We start from the raw sequence: 6055 nt of genomic DNA, 5'->3' as shown, positions 1-6055 counted from the left end.
TGCTTAAGACAAACGACTGGGCTTTAATTAAATCAAATTCGTTTTCGAAATACGACCCAACAAATCCCGATTAAATAAATTCATTGAATTTATTTAATAAAATTCGACTTTCGTAATTAATTAATAATTAAATAAATTAAAAATAAAAGTGCATTTAATTCTCATTAAATGAAATTAATTTAGAAAAATACTTTATAACTACAAAGAAATTCTTTATAAATATAATAAAATATATTTATAATTATAGAAAAATACGAGGTATTACATTTAGGGTCTCTTTTCCTCCTAGTAACAATTCTGCATCCATCATCATGAGTAACAGGAGTATGAGTGACTTGCCCATCTTCCACTGGAGTGTTACTAATATCCTTACTAATCTCCTTACGAACAATCTCGGTAGAGCTATCAGTTTCTGCAACAACTTCTTGTGTCACCACTTTTTTAACAGGTTGTCATACCTTCTTCACCCTTACTGGCATAGCAGGTTTGAATCTGGCTGATTGCTTCCTACCCTCACCACACACATGACCCACCACCTTACAGGTGCCACAGTAAGGTGGAAGCCAATCATACAATACTGGTTGAGAGAAAGTGCCACCAACAGGATCTTGCAATATAACATGCTTTGGAAGGGGTTGAGTAACATCAATCTCCACCAACAATCTAGCAAATGACACTCTCATTTGGGCAGAAGTACATTCATCAGCAAACAAGGGTATTCCCAACAAGCTACCAATCCTACTCAGAGAGTCTACCCCCCAATAATTAAGAGGCAAGTTTAGCAACCTCACCCACACAGGAATAACCCTAAGAATTTCTTCCTGAAAGTTAAATTTGGCAGACCATGGTTTGACAATCATTGGCCTACTGAAAAAAGAGTAAGGTCCAGCCATCAAAACACTATCCCTATCCTTCCTACTAACAAATCTGATGATAAAGTAACCTTCATCGTGAAAGAAAACTTTAGGGGTAGCAACATTCACCCATTCCTTTGCAATGAACCTAATAACAGCACCTATAGATGGCATTTCTCCCACAATATACATCACAATTGAGCAATTCCATATAGCAGCCATATTATCAACATCATTTTTATCAAGCAGAGCAATAGGCTTACCATCCACAATAGTGGGAGAGATAAACGACAAGGGAGTTCCCTTCGCATTCAAAGAGCCTCCATTAACAATGGTAGCCCATGATTTGCGGCCTGGTCGTTGCTAAATATCGTGTTCACCATTCTATGCAATCCTCTCATCAACATGCTCTGTTTCCACATGCTCTGTATTTGGATTTAGGTTCGTACCATTCCCCCATGAGATCCCATAGTCCCCAGAAATTCCCAGAGCATCATTGACCTTGGTCATAACCTCATTCATCCTGCTCCTTGGACTATTTCTTCCATTATCCCTCTCTTATCGAGAAACCCCCTTCCCCAAGTTACGCGTCTGCGAACTATAAAAAGTTGAGATTTGAGGTATGGGTTGCCTCACAGAATTATGGTATGCCTTAATCACTTCCATTAGCTCCGGCGACAGCGGACTATTGCTCGGATGTGGTGGAACAGGCTCACTCCAATCAAGATCTACTGTTCCATTGGAGTCGGAACTGGGTTCCTTCCTATTCTGCTTCTGCTGAGTTTTCGACCGTGAAAAGTTCTCTAATGGTGTAGACGAAGTTCCCTCAATCATTTCTCGAGTTTCAGATCTCTGTGTCTTCTTCTTCCTCGGCATGGTGAATGTGCACACAATAGCAAAACCACCTTATCATGCACATCCCCCCATAGCAGAGAGAGTAGAAAGAAAGCTTAAATGCAACCAAATTAGGATCATCACTAGTCAAAAAGCTCCTTTTTGCCCCTTTGGGCGCAAACAACTTACCTAAGCCACCACTCATAGAGGTGGGATCAAACCAAATCCCCTTAAGCTTATGTTTGCCCCTCTTGGGCTTCATCTCCGGAGAATGCTTACCATTGGGAGCCGAATTTCCTGCTCCAACCTCATCTAGACCCATCCCGAAGATCTCGGGGATGGTTATCACATCATCAAAGGAATCACCTAACACCAAGGGGTTCACAAGCACCTTCTTCTCTTTGATATTGTTCCTATCAAGCTTATCATTAAAATTAGAAACACAAGAGTCGTTAGAAATATTAGCATAACGATGCTCAATGCAAGCAATAGTGTCTAACTTCATGCAACTCTTCATCTTGTAACAACATCCATCATCACTAGAAAGCTTGAAGTTATCCTTGGCATCTCCCGCCTTCAAGGTGATAAGACCACCTTGAACATCAATGAGAGCTCCCGCCGTGGCCAAGAATGGCCTCCCTAAGATAATAGGGGTATGGGTGTCCTCGTCAATGTCCAAGACAATAAAGTCAACAAGAAAAGTTAACTTCCCTATCATAAGGGGAACATCATCAACCCTACCCAAAGGGAACATAACCGAGAGATCGGCTAGTTGTAAAGATATAGGGGTAGGGGTGAGATCACCAAGACTAAGCTTCTCATATATTTTGTATGGAAAAATACTCACGCTTAACCCCAAATCGCAAAGAGCGTTTTCAAATTTCAGCTTTTGGATGCTATAAGGAATCAAGAAACTCCCGGGATCCTTGAGCTTTTGGGGAACGGGCTTAAGATCAAGGCACTATAATTCTCCGTGAGATGCACGGTTTCTTTGGGGCCACAAGTTCTTTTGCCACACAAAATGTCTCTCATGAACCGAGAATAATGTGGCATTTGCTTAAGCGCCTCGGTGAAAGACAATGACACATAAAGCTTACTAATAGTGTCTAGAAACTTGGAGAATTGGTCATCTAACTTCTTTCCAACAAACTTTTGAGGATAGGGGAGAGGAGGAGTAGGGAGAGGTAGAAGAGTAGCCTCCGTTGGCTTCACACCATCGCTCACGTCATCAACGTGAGACTTCTCTTCCCCCACATCATAGTCCGTAGACTCATTTCCCTTAGATTCTTCTCCCCTAGAACAAGGAGCGTCAACTAACTTGGCACCATCATCTAAAATCTCCCCACTCCTAATCATGACCACTACATTTTCTTAGGAGGTTGACCTTGGGGTGAGAGACTAGTATGCACGTGATTTTCCTTGATGGTGATAGCAAGTTGTGCTAATTGAGTTTCGATCATTTTCAAATGAGTATTGGATTGCTTGAATCCATCCTCAAACTCAACATTTTTCTTGGCTTGCGCCCCCACGAACGACTCCATAAGAGCCTCAAGGTTAGACTTGAGAGGGGGGAGCGGTGGAGGTGCATTGCCATAACTAATAGGATTTTGTGGGTATTGATTGCCATAGGTCCTTAGCCCATTGAATCCGAGAGGAGAAAATGGAGAACTACCATATTGACCTCCCGGGTTCGACAGATAGCCCCCACTAGAAGCACCCCTAAATTGCCCATAAGGATAGTTGTAACCCCCTCCACCTTGGTGGTTACGGTGATAACTACCTTGATTGTATTGAGTTTGTTTGCCAAGGCCGTGAGATTGATCATAGGATGCTTGACCGTGATAGCCTTGCGCCCTATAGTTACCTCGGCTATGATTATCATACCCCCCTCCTTGGAAGGATCCACTTTGATAATTAGCATGCATAGGAGGGCCTCTAGGTGCTTGCTTATTAAAGTTTTGGTTCGGGGGGCCATCATATTTAGGCCTCTCATTCATAGCATTTGAATATTCCACATCAAATTCTCCTTCATAAGAAGGGCCATAATCAACATATGAAACATTATGCAATAAATGGCACATATTAGGGAAATGTCCATGCTCACCACAATTTTCACAAAAAGAAGTATCTAAAGGCATTGTGTTGTAGGAACTCACCTTGCTCTTCCCCTTAGTGAGAAGAGTAGCTGATGGTGGAGGAATTGTAGATGGTGATGGGGGTTGACTAGGAGCACTCTCAAGCTTCTCGAGCCTTGAGCTAAGCTTCTCAATTATATGCGCTTGCTCCATTACATAGATCGAACCCTTGCCATCCTCACCTTTACTCTTGCAATCATAATTCCTAGTCCCCACGTTCCATGCTTGATTGTTTTGCACGACATCCTCTATGATCTCCTCTATTTGGTCCTCCGTCTTATTCATAATTGGACCACCCGCCCCCGCATCAAGACTCGTTTTGGAGGTTGGGCTCAATCCCAAGTAGAAAGTTTGGAGGAGGAGCCATTTAGGGATTCCATGGTGAGGGAACTCCATTTGATATTCCTTGAACCGATCCCAAGCCTCAAATAGAGACTCATCCCGCTTTTGCTCAAAAGATTGAATCTTATGACGGTACTCCGCCGTCTTCTCGTGCGAATAAAACTTGCTCAAGAACGCACTTGTCACTTCATTCCAAGTCCGAAGTGAGTTTAGCTTGACCTCCTTGTCAAGCCAATCGCTAGCACGCCCTAAGAGGGAGAAGCGGAATATATAGAGTCAACCTTATGTAATCGGAAGTCACTCCATTGTGCTTGATGGTATCACAATAGTGCTTAAATTGTTCCAAGTGTTTATGAGGTGATTCACTACTTTTCCAGCAAAATGGATGACTTTGCACCAAATTAATCAACACGGTCTTTATTTTAAGTAGCTTTTGAATCGTAGCTTAAGGAATTACCACTTTGCACTATTATTTAATGCAAAGCCGCTCTTACACTAGAGCTCTGCAAATACCATTTTCTAGTATTCATTACTACAAAATAGCTTTAAGCTTCTGAATACCATTTTGTAACACCCTAATAATACCTTGCTTTTATAAAATCATTTCCCAACTTCAAATAAATGAATTACTAAAGAATTACTGCCACCGTGATAACGGCTAAGCTAGTACCCAAATTAGGCAGCGGAAATAACTAACTTTTAAAACAATAAATAGTAGTTAATGGCCTCCATACAAGTTGGAACCATAACGGCCCTAACCAAAATACATTAAATCAAAATCCATTAACTAAATTGAAACTGTTATAGTCTAGACTAATTAAAATAAATAGAGTTTAAAACATTGCAAGTAAATAAACTCTCTCAACCAACCCTTGAAAAATTACTTGGCCTGCAAGTCACCTCTAAAACCTGTTTATTAAAATTCTACTCCCCAACAATGCAAGTTCAAATGATAGATCATCATAAGGTCATTAAGGAAAAGTGCATGACCAAAACACAAAGCACTTAATCAGCGAAAGCTGAGTACAACAAGCTAGAATGAAATCCTAAACTAACATGCTTTATTCCAACAATAATAACAAATTAAAATCACATGCAAAATCCAACTAACAAACATTTAATCATGAACGCAATACTCGACTCAATACACAACTCTTGACTCATAGATTAATTAGAATAAGCATCAAACGGGCCCAAAAAGAAAATTCCATTGGGACAGGTGATGGGAGCCAACCAAACACCAAAAGAAATATCCATTACGGGATAAAGTAACCATACCGACGGAATTCCAGCGTATAAAAGAAATGAAACAACGTCTTGTATCATTCATAGGAGTAAAATCCCCTTGGCAAGGTACTCCCCCATAGTCCATACTCAAGGTATATACGTTCCAAGAGTTTTGAAGCTTATTTACATTGCACTTTATGTTTAATAATATTTTATTCACAAAGCCGACTCAAGACACAACCAATTAAGGCATTTAATGAACGTATAATCAAACAATGCTTATTTTAAAATCATTAGGACTTGTGATCAATAAAAGACTCGAATGAAATTACTTCAGGGTTCCCTCTCAACAAAGTGTTGAGTCCCAGATATGCCAGTTAACATGCGGGTTGTGCACTAGGCATGAAAATTCCTAATTCAATTCACCTTGAATAAATAATGTATACTCTCCACGGACGAAGAACGTGCGGTTACGAAATAGTGCAACATGGCACGAAAATATACTTGGCTCATAAAATTCTAGACATTACGTACAATAGCATAAATTATTCCTTGCATGCGAATAAAAACATACTTGGACAACATGCTTGTTATTTAAATTCAACAAACATAACCAATCATAACATGCTTGCTCACATACTCAAACATGAATCCAAAAATCCA

The 6055-nt window shown here is 40.3% G+C and overlaps 1 non-coding gene across 1 annotated transcript; it reads left to right on the top strand.

The window, feature by feature from the left end:
• The first annotated feature begins 4196 nt into the window (after positions 1–4196).
• Positions 4197–4302, top strand: LOC130460375 (small nucleolar RNA R71). The gene has a single exon (XR_008920257.1). It is a non-coding gene; the product is annotated as a small nucleolar RNA R71 (small nucleolar RNA).
• The last annotated feature ends 1753 nt before the right edge of the window (positions 4303–6055 follow it).

This window comes from Spinacia oleracea, chromosome 4 (assembly GCF_020520425.1).
Source record: "Spinacia oleracea cultivar Varoflay chromosome 4, BTI_SOV_V1, whole genome shotgun sequence".
Taxonomy (NCBI): domain Eukaryota; kingdom Viridiplantae; phylum Streptophyta; class Magnoliopsida; order Caryophyllales; family Amaranthaceae; genus Spinacia; species Spinacia oleracea.
The sequence above is the reverse complement of the archived record's forward strand: the minus strand, read 5'-3'. Positions and strand labels throughout refer to the sequence as shown.